Source organism: Microtus oregoni, unplaced genomic scaffold (genome assembly GCF_018167655.1).
Source record: "Microtus oregoni isolate MIOR12 unplaced genomic scaffold, Mior012 000004F_ref0000308, whole genome shotgun sequence".
In the NCBI taxonomy this organism is placed as follows: domain Eukaryota; kingdom Metazoa; phylum Chordata; class Mammalia; order Rodentia; family Cricetidae; genus Microtus; species Microtus oregoni.
The window spans coordinates 8,056,250-8,077,268 of record NW_024543063.1 but is presented as its reverse complement, the minus strand read 5'-3'; positions in this window follow the sequence as shown (position 1 = coordinate 8,077,268).

Sequence of the window (21,019 nt, the reverse complement as noted above, 5' to 3'; positions counted from 1 at the left end):
GAGGCGGGAAGCCAGCAAGTCTGAGCCGTGCTCCTGTCCCCACCCCAATTAAGGTTGGGGTTACCCATTCTTAACCACTAAACCATCACCCCAGCATGAACCTTTTAAAAAGAAAGAAATCTGTTTTCAAAGACCCCAAAACTAGGACTTGATCTTCCATCTCTGCTGAGTTGACGTGGCACTAGAATCGCCATGTGTCCCCAGTTCTCAGCCGAAGTTCACCCTTGAGTCACATCACCAAAGTAGAACTCTAATTCTTGGAGTCCTCTGACCTGCTCTTGACCTTTCCTGAAACTGCCTCTTCCCAGGGCCACCTCCCTCCTGGATGACATGGCAGAGGACGCTTGAAGGTCATGTGGCATCTGCTACCCTGAGCCCGCACTGGGCAAGCCATTCTGCAGCACGATTCTGTTGCCAGGTGCTGAGCTCCCTACAGCCCGAGCCCCCACGTGGTTTGGAAGACTTGCTTATTTGCTCATTATTTATTAATTCGGGCATTCATCGGGCAAATATTTATATAGTACCTAATGTGTCGGGGCATCTATAGAAACAAAAATTATCTGTGAGGCTAAATAGAAAACACTAGAACGCCGCACGCTCCCAGGGGCTGCTGGGTTGCTAAGCTGAAAATAGTATGAAAAGGGGCGTTTCTCCAAGAAAGCCAAAGAAAGGCAAATTAAAGCATATCGAAGTGACATTTTCACTTGTCAGTTATTAAAATGCCATGATAAAGTTCAATGCCAGCTAAGATATGGTAATATAGATGACTATCTTTTCAAATGTGCATATGGTCTTAGTGCATGTGTGTACGAGTGTACAGGTGGGCCTGTCTGTGTGTTCTGTATGTATGCACCGGTGTATATGTGCATGCCTATATATGTGTGACTGTGCCTTGTGTTCCTGAGTATGTGCCTTTGTGTATGTGTGTGCCCATGTGTATGTATGAACCTGTTTGTGTATGTGCATGTACATGCTTAAGTGCATGTATGTGCCTGTATATGTGCTTGTTTGTGTGTATGTGTATGTGTGTGTGTGTGTGTGTGTGTGTGTGCCTGTGAGGTCATTTGTGTGTATAGATATGCCCATGTGCATGAGTCTACCTGTGTTTATGTGTCTATGCATGTGCCTAAGTGTATGTATGTGCCTGCGTATGTGTGTGATAATGTGGTCTGTATACATAGATATGCGTCTGTGTGTGTGCCAGTGTGTACGTGGGGGGGGGGGTCATGTTGAGGCCAGAGGACAACCCCACGTGTCATTTTCAAAAACACCATCCACTTTCTTTGAGACAGGGATCTCGTATTGGCTTGGAGCTCTCAGATTTGGCTGGGCTGGTAGGCTTGTAAGCCACAGTGATCCTCCTGTCTCCGCCTTCCAGGGCCTGAGATTACAAGAATGCGTCACCAATCTGACGCTTGTGTGTGGGCCCCAGGGATAGAACTTGGGTCCTCACCCTTCCAAAACCAGCGCTTTACCACGAGCCTCTCCCCAGCCCGAGGTAAGCAGTGTCTACCGAGTACACGGGACCAGGTGTGAATACAGACGTGTTGGGCTCAGTAACCCGTCCATATTCTTTCAAGGAAGATAGGCTACATTAGTTTATCATGGCTGTGGGACAAAGGACTGCCAATTTCGTGATCTGAGACAGAAGCCAATTGGTAGCTTGCAGCCTTTGGGAGGGCTATGCTTGGCCTCTGCCTTGGACTTCTGAAGTAAGGTCAGTGGTCCCAGCGTTATGTTCCTATTGGCTGCCCTGGGGATGAATCCAAGGTTGGGTCAACTAGTCTCTCTCTTTTTTTTTTTTATTGTGGAGGCACAGGTGCCTGAGTGTACTCGTGAAGGTCAGAGGTCAATTTAGGGAGTTGGGGCTCTCCTTCCAGCTTGTAAGTCCTTGGGATTGAATTTAGATTATCAGGCTTAGCAGTAGGTACTCTTACCCACTGAGCTGGTTCTCAGTCAAGTTCTTAGCAACAGACATTTCCCGTGGTTTGGGGACTGTGGTCCCCATTTTTTTTGATGACTGTCAGCTGGAAGCCCTGAGTTCTTAGTATCTACCCAGCCACCTGCCTCTGAAGCCAGTCTTGCCTCAGACTGTAACGTGAAAAAGATGGCAGCCATGGGCATTGGAGTGCCAGGTATATGGGGAGTGTCTGCCATGCCTTTGCTCTCTGCCCGTCGAAAATTAATCCCACCCGTGCGTGCGTTTCAGTTTCTCTCTGTCCCTGCAGAGAACAGATAACCAGCAACTTTGCTGCCACCCTAGATAGCGCCCGGCTTTAACCAGCCCCTGCTTTAAAGGCTGGAGGCTGCAGGCAGTAAACCAGAGGCTCTGCACCTTCCGGGTTACTGAGGGCAGAGGCGTTCGGATCACACAGGCAGAGGCTGGGCTATGAAGGGAAGGGGAAGTCTGGAGGCTGCGTCCTAACATGAACGCGAGGGTTACAATTGTGCAGGGTCAAGTCAGTGACCCTTCCTCCTTCTCACTTCTGCAGGAGGAAGAAGGTCCAGCTGGCCACAGGACATTGATGTCACACTCTGGTTTCCAGCACTGTTAATATCCAGAGACATTTTATGTTGGAACGTGGGGTTATCTCCCGAGGAATGCCCCTGTGAAGCTCCCCGCTGACACCAACTTTCAGACCGATGATCCTTCCGCCTCTCTCTCTTGCTGCTTCTGCCCCACCCTGCACGCCTTTACTCCCAGCCCCCTTGAACCCATATGCACGTGCTTACACATAACCATGCACATGAACAGACATGCACCCTCTTAATTTACATGCACACATTAAAGTCATACACACATACAGATACAGACACATGGGAAGACACGTGTAGACATGCTCAGGTACAGACAGACATGCCTGTACACAGGCACGTACACACACCCATATCAGTGTAAGCACACACAGCCTCCACCACAGAGACACATATGCTCAAGGGTACACACACTTGCAAGCGCACATGCAGGCACATGCTTCTTGCAGGTGCTGTAATCCACAGCCCACAGTCGCCAGCCAGATTTTGGTACCCAAGTGTCTGAAGCTCTTCTTCTCTTCCTGTGAAGTTGGGTGCAGGGAGAAAAAAAGAGATGACATTGCCCAACAGTACAGCAACCTCTGCAATCACAGGCAGCCCCTGAGCACACCAGGAATTATGCTGACTTGAAACTAGGTTTAAATCATAGTTGACAAATTTCAGTGCGCCTATTTTGCAGGTGTGTGTGTGTGTGTGTGTGTGTGTGTGTGAGAGAGAGAGAGAGAGAGAGAGAGAGAGAGAGAGAGAGAGAGAGACTATGTAGGGCTGGTTCTCACCTGTATTTTGCCATGTAGTCAGGATGGCCTCAAACTTACCGCTATGCCCCTGCTTCCACCTCCTGCCTCTACCATTCCCAACCTTTCCTTTCCTTTTGCTTACTTTCCCTCCTGTGCACCTTTCTTCCATGCCAGAGCCCTTGGTTGTTTTTGGTGCTCGAAGCCTCTCCTATAACCCCTTCATCTCTCCACAGTACGGATGTGGTCCCCTGACCCTGAGAAATGCCCAGGGCCCCTTTGAGTACCAGGTGTCAGCTGCTGAAGGGTGCTGTGGGGGACAGAAGCTGCCTGCTGAGCTTTGGTTGGATTTGAATTCGTTTAGAAAGGGGAATTCAAGCACTGGTGGTTAGGTTTATGGGAAATTTTTCCCTGTAAACACTAGAGGGAAGTCAGCAATGTGTGCCTGTGCTTGACTGAGCCCCAGCTGAGGTTTCCATCGAGACAACAAACCGCATGTTTCTGCGAAATCTGTCTTGCAAGACAAAGCCCTCCACAGTGGTTTCTCTTGTGGCTGCGATTTTCAGGACCATCTCCTCCCCGTTTCTGTTACAAGGCACATCACACAGTGAAGATGAGGTGCAGCAGAGAAAGGCGCACGTGCCAGGGTCTCTGCAGTCCACACTGACATCTGGCATCCCTCCTGCCCTGTTGGTCTTTGCTGCAGAGCTTCTCACACAGACTCCAGCCTCTGAGCGCCTGGTTCTCTCCTTTTACAGCCCCTGAATCCCAGTTCAGGAAGATACTCTACTGTTCTTTTCTCCTTCTGATTAACTCTGGGATGGACCAGAGGCTGCTGAGGACCCAGCTTTCCTCCCAGCTTCTCTGTGAAGACCTCTGGGCCGACAGGAGGAAGAGAATGGCACCCAGGACCTTGAAACCCTTTACCAGAAAACTCCACCAGACACTAGGGCTCACCCTCATCACAAGCATGTCTGCCTGCAGCTTGGGAAGAAGCCCTCTAAACATCCCCTACTTTGAGAGTCATCCCTGTAGTGTGTATAATAAAAACCAGAAACAGATACTGGGGTTCAAGCTGAAAGATCAGAGAAGCAAAGCAGCCAAACCACTAGAGAGCTCTTACCTCTATGAAATCTTCAGACTGAGAAGAGAGCAAGTTCCTGTCTCATCCTGCCTTATATTCCTCCTAGTGCTGGGATTATAGGTGTGCACCACCACTGCCTGGCCCCTATGGGTGACCAGTGTGCTTGTTGAGATTAAAGGTGTGTGCCACCACTGCCTGGCCTGTATGACTCGCTAGTGTGGCTAGTTTTGCACTTTGATAGTCAGGCAGGCTTTATTTGTTAGATTATAAACAAACTATCATTACACATACCCACCTGGCTCTAATCCTAGCCTTGGACCAGGCACCTCCCAGGTATCTCTATACACATTCTCACTCTGTAGCTTGGCTAGCCTGGAGCTCGCAGAGATTGCCTGCCACTACCTCCCGCATGCTGAGATTAAAGGCACGTGCTACCATGCGTGGTCTCCAGATGTCCATTTCAAGAGAGGTCTCCAGGCTCAGACAGTAACATGGCCTGATACAGAGACTGAAAAGATTACATTGGTGTCATAGATAGAGGCACACCAGCATAGAGGGCTGTCACATGCTGCCACTGGGGGAAAAAAACGTCAAAGACACATGAATTTCTCTGTGTGCACACAGCCTTCAAGGTTTTTTTTTTTTTTTTTTTTTTTTATGAAGCAGCCACAGCGCACACAGCTTCGGATGCTGTGAGGAGCCTCCGCTCCCTTTGGCTCCCTTTGTGCTCTGCCTCCCTCTTGTCCCCCTCAGATTAGTGATCTTGCTTGGAGTGGATTTCCCTGCTTGTGGTCTGGAGTTCCTTGAGGAGGCTGATTCTGGAAACTGCTTGCTGGATCAGCTGCCACAAACACAGTTGGAACAGACATTCTCAGTAGGGCTTCCTCAGTAGGTCACGTCACCTGTCCTGCAAGCAAATGTCTCACGGCAGCATACAGGGTTGGCCGTGGTGTCAGAGGTTCAGAGTGAATGGCTGAGATGCAAGGATGTGACCCATGTGAGATGACATGGAGTAGAGAGGCTGAGTGAGATCAAACCCTCGGGAGGTGGTGATGGGCGGACAGTCGCTACCTGCCTGGAAAATGCAGGAAGGGAGGGGTGATTCCTGGAAGAGGTGGCCAGGGTGGCTCTCTAGGAGGGACCAGGACAGGAGTCTCATCCTTGGCTAGAATAAGACTCTCCTGCCCATTTCCAAACCCAGTTAATCTGCTGGGCAGGATCTGGATATTAACCTGGCACACACCAGGAAGCAGGCTTTGCAGCACACTAAGCCGGTGTTCCCTCTGAATAAGGAGGGAATAGGAGGTGAGCAGAGCTGCATCTGGCCGGTGTGGACTGCGGTGGGTGGCAGACCAGCCTAGTGAGTGCCCTCTCTCGCTTGACTATGGGGTACCTCTCCCCCAAAGAGGCAGGGTCTGTTTTCCTACCTTAGTCTGTGGCCTTGAACATGAGACCTAATGAGACCCATGATACACAACCGTGAGTGGTGCCCTGTGCTTGGTGGCTCAAAGGAGACCCTGTGTGCACATCTGCAAGCTCAGCCTCTGATTTGCTTAGCACTGAAAGGGTTCTTCCCAGATTTAAATGCTGTTGTCCTAGACTTTTGAAAACAAGAGAGAATGCAAGTCCAGCACTTAGTTTGATGTCATGATCTATGCCTCCAACTTCTAGAGATATATGTCTTAGGGTGTTACTCGGGGTCACAAAAACATAACTTCATGCAGAGAAGAGCTGACTTCCCTTCTTGGAAAAATGAGGAAACCACAGACCAGCGCCAGCACAGACAGCAGCCACAGCTTTGTCTGGATCCCGTGGAAAGATATTAGTCAACCCAGGGTGACTGAGGCGGCGCAGGCTTGCTCGGAGCCATGACGAAATCTCTGTGCTCTAAACCCAAATACGGGGTGCCAGAAACCCTGAGTGTGAACAGCAGCACCCCAAGGCAGAAATGGCTCCGGCTGGCAAGTTTTAATGAAGGCATGACGTTTATGGAGTCACAGGAAGAAAGGGGCTGTGTCATCAGATAAAAATAAGACCAAGCAGTCAGGGTGGGGGGTGGGACGAATCACATGAGTGTGCTGTCTTTCGTTTCATGGGTTCATACATCTGATGATAAGAATCCCTTATTCTAGCTAGAAGACCGAGTCACCTTCCATAGGTTCTGGCTACCATCTTCCAGATGAAGTTATTAGCGAGTGAGATATAGTTAGCCTGGGGGAGAGGATGGCGGCTCGGTTGGCAGAGGGCTTCCCTAGCACGGGCAAGGTCCATTCCCAGCACTGCCTAAACCAGGCATGATGGTGCCCTTGTGGAATCCCATCGATGGGGTAATAGAGGCAGGAGGATGCTCGAGGTCATCTTGGGCTGCATAAAAAATTTGAGATCGGCCCAGGATTCTTGAGATTCTATTTCAAAAACAAACAAGGAGTTTACACAAGTAAAAAGCGAGGGTCATGCCAGGGCTTGGTGGAAGCAACCGTCTGCCTTTTCATCCCCTGTGTAGAACGGTGCACCATCGCTGTCTCTGGCTTCCTAGCACGTCACTCTTATCCTGGAGCTGTTGTCCCTCTCTCTGTCACAGGCAGAAGGACATCGTGACTTTCCTCACAGAACATTCTAACTGCAGATGTTAGACACAGCGTTCCTGCCTGTATTGCCTGTGACCATGAGTGTTCATCCTGAAGGTTTATGTCAGCACTGGGCATGTGTGGGAAGCCCATTAAAGACTCGGTAGATGTTGGGAGCTATTGGGGGCTGTCGACCCCCAGACCCTGAATTCCCTGTGAGCCGCTTGTTTTTTCCTATGCATGCAGCTGCTCTGAGCAAAACAACTTGTTTTCCTCTGCTCTGAGAAGGTTGCAGCTGCTCTGAGCAAGAGACCTTGAAAGATCCTGAGAGCTGGGGTGTGGTCAGGGCCCTATATTAGCTTCCCCTGAGCACAATAAACTTGACATTCTTGTATCAAGGGTGACCTGTGTCCGTGTCTCTCTCTGTCTGTCTCTGTACTGTGTCCGTGTCTCTCTCTGTCTGTCTGTCTATGTGGTTTTAAGTCTCCAGGCACTGTTCCCAAGGTTCACGTACCTACCTGTAGTGTCAGGCGCACTGCAGGTCTAGTGCAGGCATAGTACCGTATAGCATGTGGTACAGGACCATTCAGGTTTTTATAAGTGGAGGCCTTCAGTGAGATCAGGAACTATGGATCCCTGAGAGACCGCCCATAATTATATAGAAAAGGGGCATTCTTGGCATTCTTGTCTCAAGGATGTCCCTGTGGCCCCGTCTGTCGTCTGTTCGTGTGTTTTTAAATTTTCAACCTAGTTCCCGTAGCGTGCAGCAAGTAGATCGCAGGAATGGAACCAGTGGAGTTTTACAGGTAGATGAAGTCTCACCCTATTTCCTGCTCTAAGAAGCTGTTCCACAGGGAAGAGAAAGAAACAAGTATGGGAGAAACCGGTGCTGGGGGGCAGTAGTTGTCTGCGCATTTCCTCAACGGTTTGAGTATGTGTGTGTGTGTGGTGTGTGTGTGGTGTGTGTGGTATTTGTGGTGTGTGTGTGTGTGTGTGGTGTGTGGTGTGTGTGAGTGTGTGTATAGTATGTGTGTGGTGTGTGGGAGGGGTGTGGTGTGTGTGAGTGTGTATGTGGTGTGTGTGATGTGTGTGTGTAGTGTGTGGTGTGTGTGTGGTGTGTGTGTGGTGTGTGTGTGTGGTATGTGTGGTATGTGTGTGTGTGTGGTGTGTGGTGTGTGTGTGTGGTGTGTGTGAGTGTGTGTATAGTATGTGTGTGGTGTGTGGGAGGGGTGTGGTGTGTGTGAGTGTGTATGTGGTGTGATGTGTGTGTGTGGTGTGTGTGTGTGTGTGTGTGGTGTGTGGTGTGTGTGTGTGAGAGAGAGAGAGAGAGAGAGAGAGAGAGAGAGAAAGAGAGAGATCCAGGCTCACCCTATGCTCAGTGTGTCACCCACAGGGCTCAGTGCTTAGGTATCTATAGCAACCCTGCCTCTGGGGCTTGTGATCTGCAGACCAAGTGACACAGATTCCTGACTCTGCTTCATCTTCCAGGGACCAGAAAAGCAGCTCTATTTTCTTTTTAAAGGAAGAGAAAGGGGAGAGCCAGAACATAGTAAAGTAGAAACACCATTCAAACTGACCCCGAGACACTTCCCTGGGACTTCTGGGAAAATCGGCAGCTCTTTCACAAGTGTTCGAGCAAGGGAGGTCTGGAAGGAAAGGCCTGGGCGCCAAGAATGGGCAACATGCAGAAGGCAGATACCTTAGTTTTCCTGCCTGTTGCTGTGATAAAACGCCCTGACAACTTAAGGGAGAGAGGGTTTGTTCCAGGGTGCAATCCAACACTGTGGGGAAGTCGAGGCAGCGGGAGCAGGAGGGTGTGGGTCACACCTCATCTGTAATCAGGAAGAGAGAGCAATGAACACACACAGGCCTGCACTCAGCTCACATCCTCCACCCTTACACACTTCAGGACCCCTGCCTAGTGCCGCCCACAGTGGGCGAGTCCTCTTGGCTCAACTAACACAAGCAGGACAGCGCTGCCAAAATTGCCAGGTTGAGGAATCAACCTGATCTAGACAACCCCTCACTGAGGCTTTCTTCTTAAGTGATTGGATAGATTCTAGAATTAACCATCACTTGCAGGGAAGTCTGGAGGCCCAGGGAATAATAGCGAGATTCTGCAAGAATGACTGGCTTTGAAACTTTGGGTCCTCATTCTTGATCTTTGTCCAAACTTCAAAACTTCTGCATGCAGGTAAATACTATCCTGGAGAGGGTTTGGGTTGAGACAACCTTTTCACCCTCTTGGGGTCATCTGTATCGATGAGGAACTGGGCTAGATCGCCATCAGTGCTTTCAACATGCCGGAGATAAAATTCGCTCTAGTTTTCTTCCCCTGCCCCATGAGGCTATTTCCTCCTCCCGCTTCACTGCTTTGATGATGGTAATATGGAAAACCTATGCCCAAGTAGGAACATTGTCATATAAAGTCACGTGACTGCCCCTACTGACCTAGAACACACAGACCAGACCAACATCGAGAGTCAGCCTGGCCTCAGCATGTAGGAGTCAGCTTGGTCTCCCGGTGGGGAGACTGAATTCCGTCCAGGCTGCTCATGAGTTTTTGCTGTCCTCCCACATCGACATTTTCTCCCCTTTCCCTCTTCCCTTCTTCCTTGCCCTCCGTGCTCCTTCTACTCCTCCCCATTCCTCTTCACCCCTTCCCTTCCTCCTTCCCCTGGTCCTCTTCCCCCTCTCCTTCCCCTCCTTCCTTTCTTCCTCACTATGATGTAAGCCTCTCCCACTTTATCAGTTGATTCTTTTACAACAATTTCTCATAGAAATATTTGATCTGAGAACATCTGTTTCTGCCTGGAACATATTTTCCCCGGTACTTGACTTTGCACTTCCTATAGCTGTCAGCTCAGCGCGTCTCACAGATTCTGTGACATAACTCCGTATTACCAAGCAAACATCAATTGTGCTTCTGGCTGGAGCTGTGTCAATCTGCACACAGAGCACGGAGCTGCCTCCCTTGCTGACAGACGTCTTCATCGCCGTGGCCTGGTTATGCCGATACTGCAGGTAGGGCTGTGCATTGCCACTTGAGAAACAAAACCGATACCGCAGGCAACTTCTGGCGTGTCACTGGTCGGACCAGGTCAACATGTGAAGATGTAAATTTCAGAAGCAGCCCGTGACACCTCGTGACACATGACACAACTGCCATGGAGGAAAAGTGATGACACCCTTATGAAGGGCCGTGGCTCCCTCTGAGATCTGATCTCCCCCAAATCTGTCTGGAGGTGGCTCTCATTGAAGTAACTCTGGCACCAAACTATTTTTTGCTAGGATGGAGTCACCAAGAGACTCTGGTTGAAGTTCTGCAGACCCTCTGAGTGTTCCTATGACACTTTCTTATGTGTCTCACTGTGCTCTGTGGTCAGAACACCTTGACCTCCTTATGTCTGTGGTGTTGGGAATCTGTGACTTTTAACACACAACAACAACAACAAACACTATCTCTATTCCCATCCTTCTTCCCCCCCCCCCTTCCAAAATCTGTGCCATTTGAGATCCAACAATCTTCCCCTAAAATCCTACAAGAAAAAAATTGATTGTTGTTTGAGACCAGGTCTTACTATATAGCCCAAGCTACATAGTGGTATTGAACTCACTATGTAGCCCAAGCTGGCTTCAAATTTTTGACAGTCCTCCAGTCACAGTTACTCAGGGGCTGAGATTACTGGAGTCAATCACCATTTTTAGACCCTCAAGAAAATTCTGAGCCGCCCATTGTCTTTTGAGAAAGCTTATTCAATAGCAATTAAGATAATAACTAAGTATTATTATCTATAGTTGTCACTGTGGGGACATTCTGACTAGAGTCCTTGTCAATATTCCTTTCTGTGTCACAAATACTATGCTTGCCACATTGGGCAGAGGGGATGGTGTTTTCCCTGTGTGTGCCAGAACCTGGCAAAAACCAGTTGCCTAGTGATAAACATGACCTCATACATGTTTAATGTTAGCACACAGGCTCTTTAGACCTAAGGTCTCATGTTGCTCACTAATGCATCCCCTGGGGACGGAGCAAACTGTGGCCCGTGTCCGCTGCTTGCTGGCTGGCACCAACACTTTATGCTTACTATTCACACTGAGGACTGGAAGTCACTGATCACTCCTGTGACAGCAGCTGGTGCCACAGCTACACAGATCGGGAGCATCATCCCAAATGCTGAAAAGAAAGCAATCCTTCAAACACATCGCAGGCAAGCCACCTCCTTTCCTGACTCTCCTCCCTCTCCACTTCCCTTCTTCCTCTCCTTTATAGACACAGAAGCAAGGTCCGATATAGAATGGCTGAAGGCAGAGGGCAAGTTCTCCCTCCCAGCACATCTGAGGCCTTGAGCAAGTGTCACAGGGAGGTGAAGCTGCGGAAGACTGACCACCAGCGTGAGACAGCACACACCCTTTAAAAGTGATCACCCTGGGGTCTGAAGAGATGGACTGATTGGTGCTTAAGAGTGCCTGTTGCTCATGCAGAGGATGAACTGAGCTCAGTTCCCAGCATCCTCTTGGACGCTCACAACCACCTGCGAGTCCAGTTCCAGGGGAAATCCCATGCCCCCTTCTGGACTCCTCCAACACCTGCTCTCACACGCATATACCCACAAACATACACACGATTTGAAAAGCAAACTAAACCTCCAGTCTTTGGTCTGACCTCCAGCAACAGAAGCAGTATGTGGGATCCGTTGTATGCTCTGCTCACTACTGTGGGGGTCTCTGCAAACTCCAGGCTTGGCAGAGTAACCATCTGCGTGAAGCAAGAAGGAAATGTGGATCAGCATGACCAACAGCTGGTGTTGGTTGGAACTTCTAGAGTCTCACCCAGGCCATTTGTTTTAGGTATATTTTATTTGGGAAAAGTGTCATGGTATAACATAACCACCTGTGCACAAGGGAGCATAATCACATCAAAACTCCCCTCAAAGTACGTGCCACTTCTTCCAAGAAGATGGGTTCTAGAGACAGGCTACAAGTGTTATCTTAAGGGACTAAGGAGAGAGTCTGGTGTGGCGTTGGCCATGCAAATGATGCAGAGGTCACCTACATTAGCCACTTCTGGTCTTGGTGTAGGGGCTTGGGGGAGACAGGTATGGCCTGATACTACAGACAGCACAGGGTTGCCTAGGTGATTAGCCAGCTCCATTCCCAGCCTTCTGGACAGAAAACAGGCTATGCATCTTTACTTTGAAAAGACATCCCTGCATGTTTACCACCCCTCGTTTCCCTAGCACTATCTGTGAGTACCAGGACCTTTGTGTGCCCAACACACTACTCTTAAAATGAAGATAGCAAAAAATTTACTGAATAATAAAAGTGGAAACTATTTAATGATGCAGCCAGTGGAGTCTTAAATCTGTAAGTAAGGCAAACGTTGATATCCTTGTACGAGCCTTCTAACGCATTGGAAGTTGCAGACCTAACTTTCTTCAACTCAGTGGGCAGAAGTCCGACCTAAACAGACCAGCTAGAAAGAGGGCTGGGGAGTCTTGTTTTGCTTTTGTTTTTGGGAAAACTCGGAATATTTTACTATGGAGTAGGTACAAGATAGAATTAAATGTATTATTAATTTTTTCATATATGATAGGTAAGTATGCTTTCTTAAAAGTCCCTCTCTACTACAGGTAAATTTGCACAAATCCGTGATATTTGGTTTTGCTTTAAAGGTTTTTAAAATGTGAACTAGAGAGGTGTCTTTGTTGGTAAGGGCACTTGAGGTGCAAGCCTGGTGATCTGAGTTTGAACCTTGGAACCCAATGTTGTAATTATAATTATGTCTGCCTGCCCTGTCACCTGGGTATCCTGTCCCTTTAAGAGACAAGTTCTGCCCACTCCTAATCACCCCCCCCACACACACACACAAGCTAGTCTCCATTCTCTCTTCCTCGCTCTGTCTGTCTCTCTCTGTTTGTTCTTCTGAAGAGACAGCCTCTGCAACCCTCCCTTCCCCCTCTTCTTCTGTCCCCCCCCTCTCTTTCTCTCTCCCACCCATATCCCCTATCTTTATACCCTCCCAATACCCACTAAGTAAACTCTTCATATCCAAGGTATGGTGTATCTGTCTGTCTCCCACCTGCCGTGGTCTCCCACCCACCATGGGATCTGCCAGGGTCACCTGCGCCAAAACTCTCTCCCCCATGGAAAGGAGGAAGGATAGAACTGACTCCACAAGGCTGCCCTCTGACCTCCATGCACGCACACCATGGCATGTGTGCCTACGTGCGAGTGTATGCATGCCTGCACGTGAGCACATGCACATGCAAAGAATAATGAAATGTTTTTAAGTGGGAGTTTTATCGAGATAAAGGAAGTGGGGAGGGAAGAGAGAAAGAGAGAGAGGCAGAGACCTGCTTGTCTCTTCAGAAGAACGGGAAGAGTGAGTAATGAGGAATTTTTAAAAAGTAAGGTAGAACAAAGTGAGACAGGATTAGAAAAATTATAATTGCCATAACTGAAGCTGAGTAAAAGATGGACTCTTTTTTTTTTTTTTTTTTGGATGTTTGCTTGGTAGGAATGGGGACGGAGCCTGGCGTGCTCCACATGTTCCCTCCAAAAGTTCCTTCCTTTGCCTCTGCAGCCCTATCTATTCTGGCTTTGCGACGTCTTTAATGCCACCACAGACACAGAAAGGGGAGAGAAGCTCACCAGCACGCAGTAACGAGACTGAAAGTAAATGCCACCCTAGCCAAGCCTGCGGCCTCCTTTCCTCCATTCCAGCGGCCATTGTGCTGTTCCTGCGGCATCCGAGAGGGGGCGTGTGTGTGTCATCCTCTGTGGTGGGAATGCGGTCTTTCCTGTCTCTCCTTCCTAGAAGAGAAGCTGCTCTTCTCTAGTTCTGATTCCTGTCAGAACCTGATGGTGCCCGTTCCCCAGAAGTCAGCCCCTTCTTCCCTGGTCTGGCAAGTGGGGAGAGATCTTTAAGACGCGGATCCTGGAGTTAGAGAGTGGGAGAGAGGGGCAGGGAGAATGCTGCCTTCAGAAAGACCCCCACTCTCTATGGTGTCCACTTTTGGGGTGTCACAGTCTAGACACATACATGATGTGACAGATACATGCATGATGTGACATAGCCACCCAGGGGAGCACCTTAGAGCTGAGCCATTCTCAGCTCCACGCCCTGAGCCGCCAGGCAATGAGCTATAAGCCACATTCTGGACTTTGGACATCCCCAAAGGCTGGCATTAAAGGCTTGGTTCCCAAAATAATGCTATAGAGAGGGAGGGTGGAACCTGGAGAGGTGGGGCTGGAGGGAAGATCTTTCGGTCACGGTGGCCCTGTCCTGAGAAGGTGATCTGAAACATAAGCTGTCCAACTCTCCCTCCACCCCCACTTTCTCACCTTTCTCTGCCTCCCACCCTGCCCAAGGCCACAAAACAACAAGGCCAATGTCCCTGCACAGGAACTGTGAGTTCGAAGACATTGCCATCCGGTGTGAGTTCAGCATCTTCTCGATTTTGGTACAGTGGAGAAAACTAACATGTATATAAACCTCTTTTCTTTTTAACCCTAACCTGCCCTGGGGGTTTTCTGGAAGTGATCCAGATAAACTCATACACTGATTGGTCGGTATATTTAAAATAGAGAATCAGAATTCTACTTAACTCTAAGTTTTTCTCAGTAGCAGAAGAGACAGGAGAGCATTAGGGATTTAAAGGCTCAGGAGATGCCTAGAATTAATGAAGAAAGACCATGGTTTCATTAGGTTTAGGCTAGGGACCACTGGGGCCACACTCACCTACAGTAGCCTCTCTTCCTCTCCATCCTTACTATAGCCGCTGTAATAAATGCCTGGCACCCTATCGTGGCTGTCTGATGGGTCTGGAACCCTCATTTCCCCAAAGCAAATTTACCAAGCATCCCAAAAATTGGGCGTTACAGGTGCCACACCCTGAGTGGTGGACACTCATTGACTAAAGGGCTCAGAGGCAACCCAACCACTGGCATGCTTACGCTGATTGTTCATTAGCTCCATGGCACGGGCTCTCCTGCTCTTTGAAGGGCTTCCCCTCCCCCACCTTGGCTGTGGCTCTGAACTCTCCTTAAGACCCCCACCATGCCTGTCTGTCTGTCCATGAACTTAATGATTCTAATACATTTCTTATCCTAAAGGACAACCTGCCCCAGTGCTGCCTTGAAACCGAGACTATCCTATTTGCAGCTCACTTTGAGTTGGGAAACTGTATTTGTTGTTGTTTCCTCATTCCTAAGGCCAAGAGCAAAACACAGAGTATGTTCAAGCCCCTCAACAGTGAAACCGGCAGCCTGTACCTGTGGTGGTCACTGAGTGTCTGAGATAAATCTCTAAGGATTACTCTTGGATACTCAGTAACACTGGCAGCATCTTGGCACCTGTCAGATGGGTGACAGGCATTTAAGTGACACCTTTCTGAATTAATCTCCTATGAAGTCTGAACACCCATTGTTACCCAGAAGTCAGTAGGGCCTGTTTTGTGGAAGGCTGAGGAGCTGTGCTCCAGGCATTTTGGTTTTTGAAAGATCTGATTAGGGTGGAAGACACCAAGATCTAGCAAGCCATCTTCGTGAGCTCTCCGGTCACACGGGTTTCTTACACTCTGGGGTGTAAGTACCGAGTGGAGAAGCAGGGTGCCTTCTCTCCCAGGCTGTCTGAATCCACTCCAGCTGCCCTGATATAGAATGCCAGCTCTTTCCCAGTCTCAGGAACCCTACCTACAACATCAATTCGAAGCACTGATGGCCTCTGCTGCGGGACACCCCTGGGTTTTAACACACTAGGGCGTTGTTTGAAACCATCTAAGCACAGAATATCCCATCCCCTAACTTGGCTGGCTGCGGCATCCCTTTCTCCCCTGCTCCCCTAAGTGTCCCCACAGCACATTGTTGGAGACTCTACAAGCATTGTAAGCGTGGCTCTCACACTATCTGCTGAGCCAAGCACACAGACCCCTACCGGGGGACTCACTGCAGGTGTCGGCTAACCCCCTTCAGCCTCTCCCAACCTTCCACCGAGACACCCAGGAAGGCACGTGCATAATTGCCAAATTGCAACTGCACCAGAAGCTAAGAATATCAGTGATTGCCCGGCCACAGTTTGGGAGGGATTTCTGCCAAGAGCAGATGCGGATAGACCGGGGAATTCATTAGCTCGATACACAATGCTGAGGTCAGGCACGGGGAGCCAGATCCACGACACGGGCTTGGCAGGTGCCAAGGAGAGGCTGGGCGGCGTGCTCTAAGCCAGGTGCTGGTTCAGAGGGAGGCTGAGGACACATCCATCTCCCCACCTGACCAAGAGTCCTGCCGAGGCGTGTGCCTTAGACACTGGCATCAGGACGTCATGGAGCAGTCCTGGCTGCAGACATCCTTGTCTCCTCTTGCAGCAGGAGAGGCTAGAGACCCCCCCCCCCCATGCGCGCGCGCGCGCGCGCACACACACACACACACACACACACACACACACACACACACACAGCCGAATCCTGTTGATGTTGGAAGCATCACTGCTGGTGTGACCTCAGAGCCGTGCCGGAACCTTGCATAGCTCAGCTCCAGTGCAGCATGCTCTAAGTGCGGTGTAAGGTTGCACTTTAGGAACTGTGAAGTCAGAGACGATACATCGGGTTTGGGATACGCGGTTAAATAACTTGTAACATGGAGATAGTGTTAGTGCAACTTTAGAAGGGCATACTGCAAGAAAAGAGGCAGAAAAAAACAAAAGAGAAAATCAAATATGTGTTCTAAGGGAACAAGATGACAAGCCAGCTAAACAAAACGTATTTTTTGAGATAATAAGCAAATAGTTAGAGCCTCCGTGACAGAAACACCAAGATCAGGTCAAAAAGAATATGTGTGTGTGTGTTTGACAAAAGTCACCTAAAACAAAAGAAAAAAACTAGACATTTTTAAAAAGGTGAGAAACAGTTGTTAGAATGTTTTCCTAGCATGCCCGAGGCCCTAGATTTGATCCCCATGACAGCAAAGACCAGGCTTGATGGCACAAGTCTACGGTCCCAGAATTCAAGAGATAGATGCACAAGGATCAAAAGTGTAAGGTCATCCTCAGCTATATGGCAAGTGAGACAAGCCTGGGCTCCTCTGAGCTCTCCCCTGCACCCACCCCCCCCCCACCTAAAACACAGAATTAAAAAAAATTAATGGAAGTGAAAAGAAACTACCGAAACTTGAGCGACAGTAGGTTGCACACTCATAACTGACATAAAGATTTGAAAACTAATATCATAGGAAATGATACAAAGGAAAACCACTGGACAGGAAAGTATGTTTCCCCCTGATTGCTGGGTGAGCCTGGAGGACAACAGCAGCCACGAAACCTTCACTCACCAAACATAGTGAGGCAAATGCTGCTGACAGTCTAAGGGACGTTTGCATCCCACTGAGTACACTCTAGGTGTCTTAGGTTGGGAAGGATTTCACTCCTCACAGGAGCTCAGAGGACTCCGATCTTCCTCAGTGTCCCTGATGGAGGCACCACGGGATGCCACTCACAGCCCAGGACACTGCGCTTGGAACAATTGCATCAGAAATGGCAGCAGGAAAGGCCGAAATAATCTCTTATTAAAAAGACTGTGAACACTATGGAGCATTTGTGCTTCTAATTTTCCTTTTACAAATGAGCCCATCTCCACCAGTGACTCTATAAGGGGAGCTATAGGCGGTTAAAATTGTTTCTTCTTCTTCTGTGTGATTCTTAAATTCAAAACCATCTAGGTGGGAGTTACACAGTACACAAGTAACATCTCTCATTGGAACATTCCACTACAGGAAAGCTCACCCATGCTGGCTACCACAGGATTCCAGGAGACCAGCGACTGTCTGAGAATCATCAGCCCCATCACTGAGGTCACAAGCCCCATGCCCACGCAGGTGAGGTCTGCTCAGGTGTGAGCTGTTGAAGTGTAATCTGCTCAGGTGGGATCTGCTCAGGTAAGGTCTGGATGGGTGGGGTCTGCTCAGCTGCTCAGGTGAGGTCTGATTAGATAGCATCTGTTCAGGTGAAATCTGCTAGATACAGCCTGTTAGGGTGTGGACGACTCAGGTCCATCCTCCTTGACCCTCAAGGGCCAGTCTCCTGATCAGTGGTTGCTAGAGTCCTCATCGGTGAGGAATTTTGAATACCTTTTCCTTCTTAGCAATCAGAGTAAACATTTCTCTTCATTCCAAATTGTGGATTAAAACCCATGTAATGTGTGAAGAGTCGCAAACACAACGGTGCTAATTGGGCACACGGGTGGATGAACTTTTGATGACTTCCAGGGCTACTTCTCTGGAGAGCCCTGTCTTCTCTCTGCCTCCTCCACCCAGGACATCTCTAGAGGTCAGGGAAGGCACAATAATGAAGAAAAGTTCTCCCGCATGTCCCCATTCTGATTCCACTAGCTCAGTCAAGTCTTAGTGGAAGGGAGGCCTTCCAGGTGAAGGGGTAGCCCAAGGTCTAAGGGCACTTGAAGCTCAAAGACCAGGTGACTGAAACCAGAGAAACATGGGGTATCGTGAGCTGGGGTGGGAGATCTAGAAACTCACAAGCAGGATCTTAGAGGCTTGTGGAGGACTCAGGGCTTTGACTGAAGGATGGTAAGAAGCCACTGAAACCCATAAGCAAAGGCTTCTGTAACCAGACCAGAAGAGAGTTTAGAAACTATCAAGATGGCTATAGAGGGATATATTAAGCTTTTTCATCAGCCACCAGCTCACAAATTATGACATGGAAACATATTATTAACTATGAAAGCTTGGCCTTTAGGCTTGTCTCAACTAGCCCCTTTAAATTAAATTAACCCATTTATATTGATCTACATTTTGCCACATGGCATTCATTACCTCTCTTCTATCTTAAACTTCCTGTTTCCTCTCCGTGTCTGGCTGGTGACTCTGTCTTTCTTTTTCCCAGCATTCTCTCTCTGCCCCAAAGTCTGCCTATATCTGCTGCCTAGCTATTAGCTGGTCAACTTTTTATTACACCAATCACAGCAACACATCTTGACACAGGGTGCAAACACCCCACAGCAGAGGGATCATATACAACTGCTGCGGGACTACTGTAGAGTTCAGGGGGACAGGGAGGAAGACAGTGGGTGTGTGAAAGAGAGAAGCAACATGGCGCTTCTAAGTCAGATGAGACCTTATCCCTGTGCACATTGGACAAAGTCTAGAGACCAGGGCAGGCTCAGGCCAGAAATATGGGGGACATTTGCCTCTTTTCCTTGCTGCCCACATCTGATGCATCAGTGGGTCATTTGGCTCTCATTCCAAGATGACTTTTACCTGTTAACAAAACGCTTTGTGCCAGTGACCTTAAATATGATGACATCATCTTTAGGTGCCCTAGAGAAACAGGGCAGTGTCTAGGACTCTGCTAGGTCCTGGGACGGTCCTGGGCTCCCAGGAAGTGACTTAAAGAGTCAGAGGGAAGTCAGGGGTCTTTGATGTTGCATGGATATGGTTTGTCTGCCGTGTAGTTCAGTCTCCAGCTTCCGGCACACAGGAGTTGGGGATGTGATTATGAAACAGAGACCCGGGCCATTGAACCCCAACTGAGTGAGCTCGTCCTTAGAGCCAGGCTGGCCTAAGTCTAGGGATTAAATGGTGCCCCACCACTACCATGTGACATTCTCAAATGTGGACCCAGCCTTGTGACTCTGTGGCTCCTCTCATTTTCTACACTGGCAATGGAAGCGTGCAATGCCTTAGTCGTGGTTGCGTATAGGAAATCATCTGGGCTGGGACTGGCCCCCTCCTGGCCGATGCCTTTGCCTGGCTTGATGGATGGTGTGCTGTATTCACTCACGAGCAACCTGCGCTTCAACAGTGTGAGCCCAAGGGAAGGATTTCCCCTCTGTTGCCTAAACTAAGACTATGAACTCTCTGCTGGTTTCTAAGCACATGCCGCTGATCGTCATTTCAGTAAAGTTCCCTCTATGATCCAGGTAAGAGGAAGAAGCTCAACCAAGGAGGTATGAGGGAAGCGAGCTTGTGATCTGACCGCTACATTCGGAAACTCTGTGGGCTATGTCTCACGACAGAGAACCTGGAAGAGGATGATCCACCTGAGGTTGGGGGGATGAGGGAGGAGTGAGCATCCCTCTGAGAGCAGATGACAGATGCTCCCAGAAAAACCACAGTCATAATGACTGCTGTCAGGTGACCTTTGGGTACTCTTGGGCTGCTTAGGGGGTTCCCTTTTATAGGAAGGCAGTTTCATGGAACTTACCTCTTCAGGCTTCTGGTGGAGGTTATGACCCTGATCCGACTGGCAAGGTCAGAGAGGAGCCATTTATACCCCTCCTTTCCTCTCTCCCTGGGCATTTGGACTGACCGCTCCCCTGAGAAGACAAGGCCTCAGTCACTCACCCTGCACATGTGTGTGTGTTGACAAGGGCTGTGTGCTCATTGCTGAGATCTGACTTCGGGAAGCCACATGACTGCATGTCCAAGCCCGGTTTCCTCTGTGTGTTCTCTAGCACCAGAGCTCCCATTGGCTCTAACCCTACTCCTTGTTGGTCCATTTCAGCTGTTCCCAACTCAGGACATAATTCAGTGCCCCTCCCCTGCCACACTCTGCAAGCACTGTTAGGATTCCCCTTCTGTACTTAGATGATCCCCTGTACCAGTCATGGCAGAGAGAGGAAGGCCTAGAGGCTCCGAGTAGAGCAGGAAGGCTCTTTGTGTGGCCAAGGCCCTCACTGTGGTCAAAGAACTGAGGCCCTGTGATCTGCTCAAGGTGTGCCTCTGAGGGGGATCAAAGTCACGTGATTGAATGTGTAAAATCACTTGGGGACCAGTTTGTGCACAGAGACCCACTCACTCCCAAAAGGATCGGTTGTCCCCCTTTTAACAATTTCTTTAAGAAGAGGTCCCATACTTCCTTTCTGCTCTAGGCTCTGTAAATTGGCTGATCCTAGGGTTAAAAGCAAGGTCAGAATTCATCCCCTTGAGCAACACTATGAGTGTTCTACTCTTCCAATCTGATGGCCAAATGCAAGGGAAGCTGAACCCACGTTATAAGAGTCAGAGCTGAAGCCAGAGCCCGAAAGGCCTGATAAAAGACATCTTCAGACGTCCTGGTTGCCCACCATATGTCTCACCCAATCCTG